Source organism: Engystomops pustulosus, chromosome 10, assembly GCF_040894005.1.
Source record: "Engystomops pustulosus chromosome 10, aEngPut4.maternal, whole genome shotgun sequence".
Taxonomy (NCBI): domain Eukaryota; kingdom Metazoa; phylum Chordata; class Amphibia; order Anura; family Leptodactylidae; genus Engystomops; species Engystomops pustulosus.
In genome coordinates, this window is record NC_092420.1 from 80,061,822 (window position 1) to 80,080,177 (window position 18,356).

Below are 18,356 nucleotides of genomic sequence, written 5' to 3' on the forward strand. Positions count from 1 at the left end.
GACATTTCATATACAAAAACCTTTTGTTTGTTTGTGCAATCACTACAGCAGAGGTGGCCGTATCCAAGGACACAGTCTTCGTTCTAAGGGACCATATAACTACATTTATGATAAATTATCTTCACACAGGTAAACATTTTTTAATAACATCTAATTGAAGAAATGTTTATATATGGCAGATTAATGAAACTGAATGTGAATGCCCAGATGAGAATACCCCTTTAACTTGTCACTAGACAACCCCTTTATATAAACATTAACAATTTATGGCAAAAACTACAATTTTGGAGGGCTGGGGGCTTGAATGTAGTGATCAGTCACATGTGTTAGGGTTGGAACAGGATGCAAGGAGAAGCACACAGGACAACCATAGAGCGTCTGCAATACCAGGTCCCCAATTAAAGTGTGGTCCCTTACATTTCTTCATGACCGACATTTCTCCCGTTCTCCTTGGCTTTGTAAACTAAACGGTCACTTTGCATTCTGATCCCACAAGTTTGTGAAAAAGAAAGCTGCTCCTTCCAGCCGAAGAACAAGGCCTGCCAAGAAACGCTGGAGACAGGGAAATGACATCACAATAAACACTGGACTATTTTTATTCCTTTCCATCCATTAGCTGGAGACGCAGCCTACACACATCTACCATTTTAAACTGAATATTTCATCCAGATTGCAACGTTTTCTCCCTGGTACAATACAGCAGCTGTAACAAGATGTCTGCAGATTGCTGACCGCACAAGGCACACTATGAACTTACTGTATACTGTTGACCTACCCCATATATTTGATGGGTATGTAATGAGTCTCCATGGAGCTGGCCAAAGGTCAGGTAAGACGACCACAGTCTACGTAATCTCCCAGATTTTCACTCTTTCACCCTTGTGCAGGCATCTGTTGTACAGACTATAATAATAATAATTCCCTTATTTATATAGTGCACACAGATTACGCAGCTCTGTACAGAGCTCCCTGTCCCCAGTGGGGCTCACAATTTAATCAACCTACCAGTATGTATTGGAGTGTGGGAGGAAACCAGAGGACCCCCACGCAAACACGGAGAGAACATACAAACTCTTTGCAGATGTTGACCCCGGGACTTGAACCCAGGACCCAAGCACTACAAGGCTGTAATGCTAACCTCTAAGCCACCCCCTATCAGGTTGCTCCCTCTTGGAATGGTCCAGGTGCAGATGACAGGTGACCTCAACAGGTCATGGGAAGTCAGGGCGAGTAGGAGTATAGTCTATGTTAAGGCAGACATCAAGGCAGGAGGTATTTGTAGACCCAGGATACAGATTAGGGCAGGAACATGGGTTCCAGAGGATCGGTGACATGGAAATCTTTGCATGGTCCATGCTAGTCTGAGGACCACCATGACTCAATCATCTGACTTGGCACCCTTCATATTCGAAGACTTCTAGTGATTGTTTGGAGACAGTTATAGGAAACAGCGGCGCACGGGCGCACACTTGCTGAAAGATAGAGCATGCTCTATCTTTTTGCGGTGTGTGGCCTGGATCGGTGCCACACATGTCTGGCACCGTATCCCCACCGTGACGCTATTGCCGTCTATGGGGACAAACATGCGGCTGCAAATTTGCAGCCGCATGTACGTCCCCGCAGACGGCCATGTGAATAAGCCAGTAGGCGCGCACACCGGTCCTTCAAATAATAGAAATAGAGTATGTGCTCACTATGTGCGGGAGGGTAAGGAGGGCTATAGCCATAATGGTTGTAGACGTTAGTTAGATGAAGCAGTGTAAATTTATAGGATGACACCCTTTGCGCCTGTATATAATTATCCTATCGGAATTGTAGTAAGCCTGTCTACATTTTAATTAACTAGTCATGATATTACTATATGGTGGGATTACCCCTGTTTTCATTTGGTAGAATACTACATTAATTATGATGATCTCACTGGTTGGGTCACTGGGAAATGTGAGTAATATTTGCTGCTACTTTGTAATGGGCGAGCAGCTCACACCCTTTTGCTCTGCAGTGAAAATATGACTATATGCATCAGATATCATTCACATGGATGAGGCAAAATGAACTTGGAGACACTATAGTTACAGTATTGTTGCATTATAAGAAGCAATGACCTTATTTCATGGTATTCTGAGGGTGCGTTCACATGTGGCGTTAACGCAAGAGCTTTCAAACGCATCAAAACAGCTGAGAAGAGATATGTATGATTAGCAGTCAAAAAATGCATGCGTTGTTGAAAAACGTATGCTTTTTTGTAAAACGCAGGCGTTTTTTGAAAACTCATCCGTTTTTGACAGGTTTGACCAGGAGGTGGCTGCATAAAAAAACCCATTTACTTACCTCCGTGGTCCCTCCCGGTGCCCCGCGCTGCCGTCTCTCCGGTCGCACAGGGCATGGACTGGAAAGACAGCAGCGCGGGATGTCGGGCGGGACCGTGGAGGTAAGTAAATGTTTTTTTTTTTTTTTTTAATGCAGCCACCTCCTGGCCACATATAATTTTTTTTTACGCCTCGGACAAATCTCCTCTTCTCAACTGTTCTGATGCATTACTGGCACATGTAAACGCACCCACCCTCAACATTGCGTTTACATACATATGCGTTAATGTGAGGTTAACAAATGCGTTTACATAGCCTTAATAAATGCATTTTGTAAACGCAATGTTGACAGCAATGTAATTAGGCAAATCTCTTCTCAGCTGCTGCAATGAATTAACGCCACGTGTGAACGCACCCTCAGTGTAACTCCCTGATGGTATCTACTCTTATCAGGTAAATGTATTGACATGACATACCTCACCCTAAATATCATTGTAATGGTTACTAGTCTCTTCATTCCCTCACTGCATGCAAGTAATTCTGTACCCAGGAGTGCTTTATAACATGCACAATTTTAAAATAAATCTATATTATGTATATATTATATTATAACTTCTTATATTTGTTATCCATGGCCTCTCTCCTTCTAAAATCAACTTTTATCAACTTCTAATTAGCCAGAAGTACTCTGCTCATTAATTACTAGAGCCCCTTTCTGCTGCAACTTCACCAACTTTTACACTGAGCAGGAACACTTTCCCCGTCCCACTGTGTGAGATTACAGCAGGCAGAGGGATGGAGAAGTGCTGTAGGAACAGAGGGTAGGGTGAGACAGTGTAACAGTCTGTGAAGCCAGAGCATGGAGCAGCTCTGGTAACTCCTCCAGAGCCATTCTAGACCATAAACATAATTTTAAAAGTTAACTTAGAAGGATAGCAAATATAAGACAATGACTACTGTCACAGTTCCTGGATCTATGAGTAGGTGTTCCTGGTTTATTATGATTGATTTTGATGGTACAGTACCTGAGCAAGAACCGTGATGTAACTGTACACTGCGGTGTATAAATTTATTGGTCACTATGAAATACGGTTAGTTTATGGTATGGCTAAAGGTTAGATGGACGGCAACTTATCTTGAAATTGTTGGGTTTGGGTGATTAGGGTTCCTCTGCTTGGGACCACCCTATATAAGCCATAATGTGGCTTATCCATGTTCTACATTGTATTCATTTCACTATCCAGCATGTAATGCTACAGTCCACAGACTTCCCATCTGAATGAGGGGATAAGATAAGACAGGCGGATGCCTGGAACTCTCTGTTTTACTGATAATACAATTTGAGATGATGTAAGTAGATTAGTTTATGTCTCCATGCGCTGGTTAGTATTATCCCTGATCCGTATCCACAGGCATCTGCATCTCCGCTGCTCTGGAATGCTTCCTCTTGTGAGACCAAACCCTAACCTTTAGTTTTCAAAAGTCTCAGAAAACACACCTCTTAAAGAAGTCTTATCACATTCCTTAGCTGCCTCTGCCTTTCCTCCTTTTCTGTGATTCTTCTTAAGCACTTTCATTTGTGCATCTATTATATTATTAGGGTTAGGGTCTTTTCATTTAAGACTCCAGATACATAGGGGGAGATTCATTATGCCTTCTCCTCCAGAAAACTGGGATAGAAAGCGCATGAATCTCTCCGTCCCTGCTAGTTTTTAATTCCTTTATTTATATAGCGCACACAGATTACGCAGCGCTTGCCAAATCAGCCCCTGTCCCCAATGGGGCTCACAATCTAATCAACCTACCAGTATGTTTTGCAGTGTGGGAGGAAACCGGAGGACCCGGAGGAAACCCACTCAAACACGGAGAGAACATACAAACTCTTTGCAGATGTTTTTTCTGGCTTCCTGGACCAGAACACCAAATTTACTATAGTCTCTGACGGAAAATGGGCGGAGACTATAGCGAAAAATTCTGCCAATTCGGATCTAGAGTACATTTCAGCATTGTCAGGAATAATGGACTCCAATAATCATATATCTTATGTGTATGGAGCCGTCCAACTTAAATCAGAAGAAAAATATTGGGGTAGATATGTATGAAGCCTGCTGCCCATGTACGAGCTCCGTTTTCAGGTTTTCCTGGGCCAAACTTTGAACCATTGAGCTGCACTGACACATTGGGGCACATTTACTTACCCGTCCGAGTCGCGATCCCTGTTCCGGACTCTCAGACAATGATGCCTTGTGCCACGATCCACGTAGAGCTTGCACCCGATATCCTGCATATGTCGCTCCCCGATCATTTTTTTCTTCCCGGTGCATGTAAGTGCTTGGCTTGCGACACAAATTTAAATGTTAAATCTTGCGCTTAGTCCGAATCTGACGGCCCGCCCCCGATTTGTGTCGAGTGAAAGTCGGTGCGATTGCGACACAATCCGAAAATGCGGCCGCGGGACTTTAGTAAAATAGCCCCATTGAGTTAAGTTCAGAGATTCTAGGTTCACTCTGGTAAAATCTGGGTTGGAATGGCAATGGACAGCACATAGATCCATATTTGGCCATGTTGCCATGCACACATCCTTTTGTACATAAAGACTTGTGGTTAAGAATTTTGAATTAAAAGGGTTGTCCAAAAATTTTATTTTGATGGTTTATCCCTAGAAAAAAAAACAGCGTGATACTGGAAAAAATGCATCATAGACATGAAAAGTTATTAGTATCTAAATGGACAACCATGTGTGTTGCCCATTGCAACTAATCACAATTTTGTAAATTTTGGTTTAAATTTTTTATGAAATGCAACATCCTACAGGACTGTTTTTTGTTTATTTAGATTTAACCCCCAAATACTTCAATCAGATTGGGACAACCCCTATTAAAGGGGTTTTCCAAGACTATAATATAAATACATATGTGGCGGGTGGTGGGATGCTTAAAAAAGAAACTTCCCCCCAGTGTCCCCCACCGCCATCTCTCTGGTCCCCATACCTCAGCGTCTGATACAGCCCTGGGAATGGTGTTGGGTGGGCATTGCTTGACCACCTTTGCCAGCCGGAAACTGTTTACAGTGCTGTATCAGGCGCTGAGATATGGGTAAGGGTGGGCGTGCATCTGTAAACAAACAAGGGGCACGGACTGGAGAGACGGCGGCGCTGGACACCGAGAGGGAGCGCAAAGGTAAGTACAAGTTTATTTTTTTAAGCAACCCCACCCACCGGCCACATATGTATTTTTATAAGGATCTAGAACAACCCTTTTAACATTTTTCATGCCTGAAAACTCCCCTGCTGGAGGTAATTGTAGAAAAGGTCTGCACCTCAGCATGCAGTGTCATGCCATGACTGGTGTAAAAATCTCAAATGGGTCTAATACCAGTGCTGGTTTTATCAAAACAAAATCCTTTGTTTAGTACCAGGGGTTGGGCTTTGGTTTTGATTTCACTAATCAACAAGTGACTTGTCTGTGCTGCTCACTCCTCAGCTCCCCACTCCCCAGCTTTGTGCTCCTGTACAGCTCCTCCCTCCCCCACTGATGTCAGCTTACCACCCTGTGAGCTCAGGTTCTGTGAAGGAGCACAAAGGTGGGTGCTGAGAGCTAAGGGGTGAGCACATGTTATTTTGAGAAATACATCCAAACCAAATCCAAACCCTGGGACTACACAGAGGATTTTGTCAGGAAGCCATAGACCTTGACTAAAGACCGATTTAGGTCTGGAACGCCACAGTTGCATCACCGTGCTATGTGTCTGTATGCAAATAATGCTTTTATCCAGGACCAATTAAAAAATATATTCACTTTCAAATTTGCCAGACTAAATTTTCTTCTAATTTTCTTTGGTTACAAAAGGTTTTTAATTTTTAGAATCTATTAAAACTTATAGCAATGTGATATCGTACCGAATTAAAGAATATAGGGGAGGTCTCATTTGGAGCGCACAGAGAAAGCCGTAAAAACAAGACCCACAAGAAAATGTTTTTTTTTTCATCACTTCCACTGCACAACACGGAATATCATATACCGCCATTAGAAAGTACAATTTGTTACGGAGAAAACAAACCCTCTGTACATGAAAAAATAAAAAAAGTAATGGATTCTTAAAGGAGGGGAGGAAAAAAATGGAAATGCAAAAACGAAAAAGGTACAAGAGGATATTTATTTTTTCCAAAATAAAAAAAGTAAGTTGCAAAACAAAAAAACAAAACAAGAGGATATTTATATACACAGGTATGGATATATAGGAGAGAAGAAGGATATGTAGGAGCCATCATTAGGCTGCCACAGTGACAAGGCCGGCCGTGCGCGCCCCCGGCCGCGTCCCCCTCCTGCGCGCGCCCCCGCCGGCTTCCCTTTCGCTGACGTCGCGCCTCGTGCCCGCGCGCACACGGGAAGAACCGAGAGAAAGAGTAGAAGGAGGGAGGGGGACGTAGTAACTGCAAACGTGCGGCCGGGGACTAAGTCTACCGGAGCGGGACAGGACCGGAGGCGGAGAGCAGCACCCATGAGCAAGCGGCGAGCCTCCGAGGAGGGAGGATAGAGCGGCACCACGTCAGCCGGCGGCTCCCGGTAAGAGACGAGGGGGCTCTCCGGTATAACGGGAACGTATGTGGGATGGGCAATGCCCGGAGACCCGCCCCCTAGCGCCGGGAGGGTGCAATGTATCTACCTTGGTGCAGTCCTCTCTCTGGTCCGCTGGCTGTGTCACCTGACCTGGGAGAGGTGCCCCCCATATACCTCCTGTCATTGCCTCTGTGACCCTAGTGCCAGGTCACTGTGCCACCCTATAAGACTGGCGCGTCTTCAAGTTACACAACTTTAGTTGTTCTCCTTATAGATTTCCATTGCTCCATCTGCATTTTAGTGCAATTATACATATCCGTGGAAATATTATAGTAATATTATAATAATATTAGGTCACTTGTGCCCATCTTCAGGTTGGCGCACCGGTTTCTGTGTCGTGGCACCATCGTAGTAGTTGGCATCCACACTGATCATATTTTTGGGATTTATACATGGATTTGGCTGTATACCGTCACTCGGTGCACATCTGGTTGGTGCCAACGTGGGTCAGGAGTCGCCCTGCTACCCTGGCATCTGGAGCCGGGGTGGAGGGACCTCTTTATAGATTGCCACATGTCACCCGCTGGCGCTGACACGGCTTGTAGGAGCGATCGCAGTGATTAGGAATACTGCGGATGCCAGCACAGAGCTGTCCTGTCTTGTCTTGTTTTTTTTGTTTTTTTCTTAATCTTTTTGTTTTGACTTCTCGCTGTACTTTACAATGTGCCGTTTTTTTTTTTTAATGTCTCCTTATATAGTATTATACGTTTTATCCTTCCTATATATCTGTATGTATAGTGGAACCCCCTCTAGAAGACCCCCCCCCCATCCACAAGATCATCCCTTATCCCAATGTCATGTGGTTGCACTTTATATACATATAACCACCGCCTAGGGTTGTGTACGGCAGAGGCAAAGTGATTTGTCAGGGATAAGTTATTGGACTTTTGACCAGTCGCATTAAAACTTATCTCCGTGTTCAGCCGGCCAGTACAAACATTGTCGCGGTGGTTCGCTCCGGATGAATCAGATTTCTAATACGGGAAGACATAGATTTTTGCCTGGGTAAGTATACAAGCGTAATGGAATTTTATAAGATTTTTAATCCTAAAACAGCGCCACCCTGGTCAATAGGATATGTCTGGTATTGCATCTCAGCTTATTGGCATGAAATTGGGTGCATTGCAATACCACACTCAGCCTGTAGGCAGGTGTGGCGCTGTTTTAACATTTCGAATACTGGTGCAAGGCTTGTTGTGGCAAATGTGTCTGTAAGGTGAACGTCACAAGAGTTTATGTAAACACATGTATGGCAGTATTATGGAGCGTATGGCGGTAGTATGTTAGTCTTGAATGTACGGTATGGATACAAATGGGCTGTTACTAGAGAGGAGGTTTGTAGTAGGGATGTGATGGTGACGACACAATGATGCAACGTGGATGACGTGTAGTAGCTATGTTTACACATTGTGTATGTGATGCAGGTTTTATGATGTATGATCTACAACAGATTCAACAGCAACGCCTTGTAAGAGCTAAATAACACAGCCCTGATCAATCCGTGAATCATGGACCATGCGCTGTCTGGATTTCACGGATCGACCCAGGACAGGACGCTGAACTGTAATTATGATTGGCACTGGGCGACTGTTCTGAGGGGAAGAAGGGAGAGCAGTCCTGAACTAAAATCGCAATCACAGTTTTCGGGGTTATCCGGTCTGTTTGTGATATCCAGATTTCACACACTACTACGGCGATGAAGGATTGTACACCAAGCACACTGACATACTGGTGTGTGCACCCTCTGGCGGGATCTGCTCTTCTTTTAGCTTCTTATTCTTTCATTTTTTTTAAAGGCATTTAAAATTATGCAAATGAGCCTGAGGGCCTCCAAGCTTCATAGGTTTTAATGTAGCCTGGAGCCCCTCAGGCTCATTTACATAATTTAAAAGCCTTATATTCTTAAAAACAAGGGGATAACAAGCTTAAAGAAAACAGCATCCTTGCAGAGGAGGCACACACCAGTATGTCAGTGTGCTTGGTTTACAATCCTTCATCCTGGTGGAAGCCGTCCTTTAACCCTAAAAAATTACTCTTCATGCTCCATCTGTTGTGTATTTTTGCAATGCAACCAATGAACATATTAGAACAGATCTGGGTTCTGATGTTTAGGGGAGTTTTTATGTATTTTGGGTTATTTTCCTTCTTGGTAATACAGTATATGAAAGTGACAATGGGAATAATAATATTTATTTATATTGTTTCATCAAATTCGGCAGCGCTTTATATATCCTAGGGGACAAATACAAATATAATATTACATTACAGAGGGAAAACAGTCATATGGAACACTAGCATTGAGGGCCCTGATCACAAGAGCTTACAGTCTATGAGAATAAAAAAAGTTAATTCTTGCCAAAACTCCTTTTTTGTACAAAAGTTTCTGGCTTTACACTCTCAAGTTTCCTACTGCTTATTTTTTTTTTTGGGTTAAGAAAACGATGCAGTCCCTTCCTTCATGCTGGACTACTGCCCTGTACCGTAGTCTTGTGTACAGCAAGGGAGAGTAGTCCGATGTGGCATCAGAGATTTACTTTCCCATAGTCAGAATCCAAGATCCTGGTCGTCAAATCTGTGCACAAACCAAGTTTGTTGTTTTCACCCATTGTCCAATACAGGCGGTCCCCTACTTAAGAACACTCGACTTACATACAACCCATAGTTACAAACGGACCTCTGGATATTGGTAATTTATTGTACTTTAGTCCTAGGCTACAATAAACAGCTGTAACAGTTATCACAGGTGTCTGTAATGAAGCTTTATTGTTAATATTGATTATTATGACAACCCAACATTTTTAAAATCCAATTGTCACAGAGACCAAAATAGTTCTGGCTGGGATTACAATGATAAAATATACAGTTCCGACTTACATACAAATTCAACTTAAGAACAAACCTACAGACCCTATCTTGTATGTAAACTGGGGACTGCCTGTATATAGCAAAAGTATGATTGTTCACTTCCACCGGCTGTAGCTTATGTCCCTCTTACCATCGAAAATACATGCACACTCGGACCAGTCACATGTGCTGTCTGGAGTAAAAGTTGTCGAATGAATGAGCGGTTTTGCTGGTTGTTATCTAAAGTTCATGACATGCAGAGATTTTAATTCCTGCGGCTTTAGATTTGTGCCTCCTGATTGTGATTGTGACCCTCTTATCTATGTGTCTGAGAGATCTTATGAACTTCCCCCTGATACCGATCCGTGGATAATATCATCCTTGGATATAGATCACACAGTCATGAAATGTGATTCCCCTCTTAATGTTCCACAATACGTTTTGATTAAAGCAATGATAAAGTGTTCATTCAGAATCCATTTACAGCTAATTCGCCAGACCTCATTTACATATCGCTCGGCACGCATGGCCGCATATCCCAGAGCTGGCACAGGATGTGTTGTCTGGTCACTTTCCTTGGAAGCATTGCAGTCCTCTTCTCTGGGATATAAGGTAAGGTATCTTTTGGGCCTAATACACACATCTGATACTTGGATGAACCTGCATCGTGACATATTCAGCCAGTAGATGTTTTTGTTCCTCTACAAGGGATCACATTTTAGTGGATAAAACTTCCTTCCAGAATCTGCAAGAAAAAAAAAAAGCACAAACTGGGGCACATTTACTTACCCGGTCCTGCAGGACTCACAAAAGTGCATTGTCCGACGATAATGCACTGTGCACCGATTCACTAAGATCGTGCGTCCGATATCCTGCATGTGTTGCTTCCTCGCTCAGGTCCAATGGAGTTCACCTTCTTCTTCCCGGTGCATGTAAGTGCTTGGGCTTGCGACACAATTTGAAAGTTAAATCCTGCGCTCAGTCGGAATCAGTCAGATCGTCCGACGGCACGCCCCCCAATTTCTGTTGCATGAAAGCAGCGCAGCAGCGCCAAAATCCCATTGCGTGTGATACAATCTCCAGTTAAATACCTATCACAGCGGCGCAAATCACGAAAAATGACAAAGGTGCAGCCACAGACCCTTAGTAAATAAGCCCCCTTATCTCAATATTTTTGTCAAGGCTGGTTAGGTTATCTCTAAGACTGTAAGCTCTTGTGTCCCCCATTCATCCTCATAGACTGTAAGCTCTTGTGTCACCCCCTCATCCTCATAGACTGTAAGCTCTTGTGTCCCCCATTCATCCTCATAGACTGTAAGCTCTTGTGTCCCCCATTCATCCTCATAGACTGTAAGCTCTTGTGTCACCCCTCCTCCTTATAGACTGTAAGCTCTTGTGTCACCCCCTCCATCCTCATAGACTGTAATCCCTTGTGTCCCCCATTCATCCTCATAGACTGTAAGCTCTTGTGTCACCCCCTCATCCTCATAGACTGTAAGCTCTTGTGTCTCCCCTCATCCTCATAGACTGTAAGCTCTTGTGTCCCCCCCTCATCCTTATAGACTGTAAGCTCTTGTGTCCCCCCCCTCATCCTTATAGACTGTAAGCTATTGTGTCACCCCCTCCATCCTCATAGACTGTAAGCTCTTGTGTCACCCCCTCCATCCTCATAGACCAGTGATGGAAAACCTTTTAGAGCCTGAGTGCCCAAACGTCAACCAAAAGCCACTTATTTATTGCGAAGTGCCAGCGCAGCAATTTAAGCAGTAATTTATTTCTCCTTGTTCTTTGACAACTTTCAATCGTTCAGCCTCCCAAGGACACCAGCGCAGTTGAATGGAGGAGGGCAAATTCACCTATCATTGTAGGAAAATTCTGTAGGAACTCTTTGAGTCCTATCTGGTGAACTTCATGCTGGGGTGATGGCCTGGGTGCCCACAGAAAGGGCTCAGAGTGCCGCCTCTGGCACCCGTGCCATAGGTTCGCCACCACTGTCATAGACTGTAAGCTCTTGTGTCACCCCCTCCATCCTCATAGACTGTAAGCCCTTGTGTCACCCCCTCCATCCTCATAGACTGTAAGCTCTTGTGTCACCCCCTCCATCCTCATAGACTGTAAGCTCTTGTGTCACCCCCTCCATCCTCATAGACTGTAAGCTCTTGTGTCACCCCCTCCATCCTCATAGACTGTAAGCTCTTGTGTCACCCCCTCCATCCTCATAGACTGTAAGCTCTTGTGTCACCCCCTCCATCCTCATAGACTGTAAGCTCTTGTGTCACCCCCTCCATCCTCATAGACTGTAAGCTCTTGTGTCACCCCCTCATCCTCATAGACTGTAAGCTCTTGTGTCACCCCTCTCATCCTCATAGACTGTAAGCTCCTGTGTCACCTCCTCATCCTCATAGACTGTAAGCTCTTGTGTCATCTCCTCATCCTCATAGACTGTAAGCTCTTGTGTCATCTCCTCATCCTCATAGACTGTAAGCCCTTGTGTTACCCCTCATCCTCATAGACTTGTGATCAGGGCCCTCACTCCTATTGTTCCATATGACTGTTTGTACTGTGTAATGTCATATTATATTTGTATATGTCCCCTATGATTTGTAAAACTCTATATAAATAAAGATTATTATTATTAGGTTAGGATTTTGCCAGGATGACTGTTACTATAAGAGAGGAATTCACAGGAGATAATGTTCTGTTAACAATGTTCCGCAGAAGCAGAGTTTACATGTAAGTGTTGTCTGAGCCAAGTTTGCATGTATAAACAATGCAAACAATCTGAAAACAATGTATCGTCGTTGCAGTCTGTATAACATTAGGGACCATTGTATCAAACGGAACTTGTATCATCCGTATTACATTCTTTATTTGGACCGCCCAATATAATACAAGTAAAACAACCCCCCAATAAAAAAGAGAAAATAACAAAAGTCCGACAAATAACGTCACTAGCTTGTCCCAACCACTTGATGGGTTATTTACCGTATATACTCGAGTATAAGCCGAGACCCCTAATTTCAACACAAAAAACTGGGAAAACCTATTGACTCGAGTATAAGCCGAGGGTGGGAAATGCATTGGTTACAGCCTCCCAGTATATAGTCTGCCAGCCCCTGTAGCATACAGCCTACCCAACCCCTGTAGCATACAGCCTACCCAGCCCCTGTAGAAGAAAAAAAAATAACACTGTACTCATCTTTCCGACGTCCCCCATAGGTCCTCTTCTGTCTCAGACTGTCTCAGACAGAAGAGGACCTATGGGTGACGTCAGAAAGGTGAGTTTTGTCTTTATGTTTTTAGTTGACTCGAGTATAAGCCGAGTTAGGGTTTTTGAGCACAAATTTTGTGCTGAAAAACTAGGCTTATACTCGAGTATATAAGGTAATTGTGTTATTTAATAACTGATCCACTAATATGGACAGAACTTGGACAGAACCAAGCGTAGCGTAGCTTCTGTATTTTTCATGTTCTTCTACGTGAAGGAATAGGATGTGCTCAGAGTTGTCTACAGCCTCCACACAGATCCTTGAAAAACACATTCATGTGAGTTAAAGGGGTGGTCTGACATTGATAAAAACTTTTCTGGTGGGCTTGGGGGGCCACTGTGGAAATAATGCCGTACACTGGGAATGCCGAGGGTGGTAAGTATAGTTTTATTTTTTTTTTTACTGTTGAACATCCCCTTTAATACGTTAGCCTGTGATCCGTAAAAAAAAACTGATAGAATGCGGATCAAAACAACTTTAGCATAACTTTAGCATGCATGTAGCGTAAGGTTGCGTTCACATTCAACATTTAAATCACGTTTACAATGTGATAACTTTGTTTTTGCATTGTGTAAACATAATATAAACCATGTAAACACAATACTAACGTAATGTACCAAATTGAATTGCCTTTACAATACGTTTGCAAACTTTGAGTGTGAACATGACCTAAGAGAGACCCCTACAATGGTGACGTCATTCTGCCACGTATAGATCCAAACACAGCAGAAGTCCGTACATGTGGCATTTATTTTCCATCACTATATAGATAATAGTAAATGGTTTGATTTTGGAAAGTACCTAGTGTTATCTAGTATGTATCATTGGTACCTGATGTTAGATATGCTGAGCGGATTTCCACTTTATACAATGAAGTCCTGTTACTTATGTTACTGTGCCTGGAACTACTTTTCCCGACAGGCACACCAGCAGACCTGACTCTGTATGTGCATTGTGCCGGCACAGTTAGCTGTAAAGCAGAATGGTGAATGCAGCTCTGGAGTAACGGCCGTCTGACTCGGTGTAGAAGTTCTTGTTACTGGAGAAAGTTTTGTTCTTAGAACGTAATGTGCTGGAGGTGTACAGAATCATATTCCATTGCAGTGTGGATTGTTATGGAGAAGTTTCCAGCAGCTCCTTGGAATATCTGAGTTCATATTTCCTGTCATTGTTACAAGGATAAAGAATTCTGTTGTGGCATTCACTGTTTTCTGAGATGTGTCTAACACCATTAAGTTACATGTAAACTTGTAATAAGTGTATCTTCAATGTTAAAGGACATCTACCACCAGGATGAAGGACTGTAAACCAAGCACACTGACCTACTTCTTTTAAGTTCTTAAACCCTTGTTTTTATGAACAATAAGGTTATAGATTATGCAAATTAGCCTGAGGGGCTCCAGGCTCCATTTACAGCTAATTAGCATGATTTTTCAAACTTTATTTTCACAAAAACAAGGGCTTAAGAAGCTAAAAGAAGAGCAGATCCTGCCAGAGGTGGCACACACCAGCATGTCAGTGTGCTTGCTTTACAATCTTTCATCCTGGTGGTAGATTTCCTTTAATCACTGCAGAATCATTAGGCATATTGATGGCAAAGCTGTCAGGCGTAAGTGATGTGAGCGCTCTGTGTCTGTAGCCACGTGGAGTTTACATGGAGTTTGAAGGGATAGTCTTTGCGAAAAACTCTTCAGAAAAGCTCAAAATTAGTTCCATTCATCTGACTGGAATTGTTTCTGCGGCCGGCACATGGATTTTTTTCTGAGTACATTTTTAAGATGAATATTAAAACCTATTCATTATCACCCAGCTTTTCCATCTCAAGGAGACACTTGGCCCCAAAAACCCAATTTGCTGCAAATATTTTTATTATTTTATTATGTAGGGAAATGCTCCTCAGCGATTCTCTATTGTTCTGTCGCTTCCTCTTTCCTGCCGTTGATTTATTGGCTTTTTACTTCTGAGTTTCTGGAGGTCGGTGTTGAGGTGTTTTTTGTCCGTGAGGTGGAGGCTGTGGGGGCCTCCGGTTATGTAACCGCTGGCGGCTTCTTCTGCTTCTGTTTAGAGGAAAAGTTTATACAATAGGAAACGTTTAGTCAGTTCTGCACTCTTCTCTGATCTGGAGACTTAGGTTAGGTTCTGTCATTTCGGGGTTACTTTTACTTCTGTTTCCTCAGTTTTGGGCATTCCCCATAGTCTTAAACACATGATTTTTGGCATATCTTGCCTGTCACCCAACACACGTGCTCCATAAAACTTCTACACATGCTAGACTTTATGGGACAGATTTTTGAATCCTTACCCGCAGCCCATGGCTTAGCCGCAGCCCATGGCTTAGCCGCAGCCCATGGCTTACCCAGCTCTGAATCGGGGTGGAGTTGTATAAACCACTGCTGCTTCGGCAGTGCTTGTTTTTCCTCGGCGGGGGAACGATTTATCAGTCCGTTTATGACAGAATTCTGAGGTAATTTCTGCCAAAAAAAGTCTTAAATTATTTGTGCCACATGTATCAAGGAATCAAGACAATTTCTACGTTTTTTTTTTTCAACAAAAGTATGAGAAAAAGGAAAGGGTCATGACCAGAAGATTTTGCACAAATGGCTAGAATTTTGGACAACTATTTCCTCAGATAATTTCAACATGAACAGTAAATGCGTAAAAGTGTGTAAATAAGATATTTGGGGGAGGAGTGTCATGAAGGTGGGGGGCCCCAGGCAACAGAGCGGGTTGGCCGTTACTATAGCCTGCCACTGTTCAGGCCTGTATGGTCGCTGGTATAGTCGCTCAATTCCTTCCCAGGTAGCACCTGGCATAAGATGGCACGCCAGCGCAACTAACCGGAGTCTCCGGATGTGTGAAGAGGGGTGGGTCATATAATAAATGTCCCCTTTTTGATATAACCACTTTAAACATCAGGATTTTGCATTGTATATTTTTGTAAATCGGGCTTTATTTAGTCACTACAATGTTTTATTATAAGAGATGACCTGTTATGGAAGGGTGATGCCACACATCGCGTTTTGAACCTGTTTTTGGTCCTTTTTTAAGCAGTCCGTTAAAAAAGCCTGCGTTTTTTGAGAAAACATCTGTTTTTACCTTATCTTAATTAAAACTGGTCAAAAATGTATGCATTTTTGGACGGACTGCTTAAAAATGGACCAAAACGGGTTCAAAACGCCACGTGTGCCATCACCCTAAGTGGCAGCCTTTTAAAGCGGTTATCCAAGTATGAGAAATTTAGCAGGGGAGGGCATAAAAAAAAAAAAACCTTTATTCACCTCCTCCGGCGCTCCCGGGGTGTCCCGCGCTGCAGTCCGTCGGAGCCATACCCCTGTTTGTTTACAGGGGTACGACAGCTCTGCTCCGGCAATTTCCAGCGGCCTTGCACGCCCACCCGTCTCCTCTCCTAGCGTCTGATACAACACTGGGATACAAGACGGGTGGATGTGCCAGGCCGCTGGAAGCTGGCGGAGCAATGCTGCCGTGCTCCTGTAAACACGGCACGGCTCCGAGAGACCGGTAGTGCCGCAGGAGGCCAGTGAACGTTTATTTTTTTTTTAAAGCCCTCCCCAGCCTACCTGCTAAATTTTTCTAAAGCTCGGACAACCCCTTTAATAAAAATTAACAAGATCTTTTTAAGTAACCTTCCATACATTACTTATTAGATCTCCTCATTCATGATCCTTTTTGCATGGCGGTGTATGATTGGGTTATGTTGGTGGTGCAGTGCTCCTGTTATAGACGTCCTGCAGCAGCGCCCCTCTAAGCCCTGATTACATTTGTGCATATTGCAGAGGTCAGCTTGCGATTCTGCAGGAATTATCCGAGCACAGATTGGGCTCACATCCCTTTCCTGCATATTTATCTCCTAAATCCTGCTCCGCTTGTCCTCAGGAAGACAAGATGAATATTTTTTTTGACTATGGTAACACATTGGTTATCATCTCATAGAAACTGTGCAGAGTTCTCGAAATCTGTTCTTCACACCCAGAAGTGTTGATAGTTTTGGCTGTCGCAAGAGAAATCTCAAACTGTTTTCTATTCTCTGGGGAGAAGTAAGTCGAGCGGCGTGACGTAGATCCGATAATAGGGAAGTAATTGTGTTCTGCAGAGCATTGCATTGTACTGTGCGAGGGATCTGCAGCTAGATGTGGGTTATCTCGGCATGCGGATTTCTTAAAATAATGGGGTGAGCTAAGGGGAAGAGGATGCCCTTATCATAGCATGGGAAAGAAATTGCAGTACAGGTGTGGACTTTTCTGTGGTTTTGGTGAGGGGGTGGGGTGGTAAGCTGCCATAGAGGAGCAGAGGGTTGGATCCCACCCACCGATCTCCAGTTAATCGCCTAGAATAGACCATTAAAGGGGTTCCTCAAAAACCTTCCTGAGGTGCAAAAGTGGCAAAAACTAGAATCGCCGGTTCCGGTGTTGCGTTGGTCAGGATTGACATTTCGGACGGAAGTGCAATGTATCACTGGATCTTGGGCTTAGTAGACTATGGGACTTTACTTGAGACGTAAGATTGATACGACGCTGGAATCGGGAGTCGGAGCAGGGTGATTATACTTGCTACTCCTGCTCTAACGCTCAGGATGTTTTCCAACAATCAGTTTTTTGGATGCAGTTTTTGAAGTCTGGTGTGGATCACAATGAGAGAGAACATATTATTGAGCGCTGCTACTACTTCTCTTCATTCTACTCCTGGTTTGGACATCAAAAACTGCATCTGAAACTCTGGCCATGTGAACGCACCCTCCGGAGGTTTTTTTCCAGGAGTCCAGAAAACTCCTTTAATTGTCGGTCGCAGAGATCTCTTTATATTAGATGTAAAATTTTCTTATGAACAAACTTTAATCATAAAATCTCGCCTTTCACCTTGCGTTTAATGATGTGTGATGGGATATTGCGACATATTTGTAGGAAATGGCTAAGAAGGTTGTGGTCCGCTTGGGGTTTCGGGAGGTGCGGTCTCTTATGTATACAGTCATCACAGCTGTATTGTAGTGAGAGGTACCAGAGTCTCCGGTATTTGTGTGGGCTGCTCACAGTGAATTGGAGGAATAAATAATCCGATACGGAGGTTAAAAAAATTGTTTATAAGCAAAAGATCTAATGGTCCTGTGAATGAGGGGTGGATCTCTCCATTTACATACGGAGAGTAAGTTTCATGGGGGGGTCCTACTGTTGGGACCATGTAAATGGTGGTCACGTAGAGGGACTGGAAGCCAACGTCTTGTGGGAGTTTCAAGACCATGATCTTCGTCAGTCCTGTAGTAGTGAGTAGTGGATGAGCATACACTCCACACTACAACTCCA

The 18,356-nt window shown here is 43.5% G+C and overlaps 1 protein-coding gene across 2 annotated transcripts in view; it reads left to right on the forward strand.

Annotated features, from left to right (window-relative positions):
* Nucleotides 1-6,645: 6,645 nt before the first annotated feature.
* The window catches only part of RABGAP1L (RAB GTPase activating protein 1 like), a 199,426-nt gene continuing 187,715 nt past the window's right edge, over nt 6,646-18,356 (forward strand). The window contains exon 1 of one of the 2 annotated variants that reach the window (XM_072128764.1): nt 6,646-6,874. The gene's annotated coding sequence lies outside the window, so the exon portion shown is untranslated. The remainder of the gene's footprint in view (nt 6,875-18,356) is intronic. The other variant, XM_072128763.1, reaches the window with a different exon arrangement.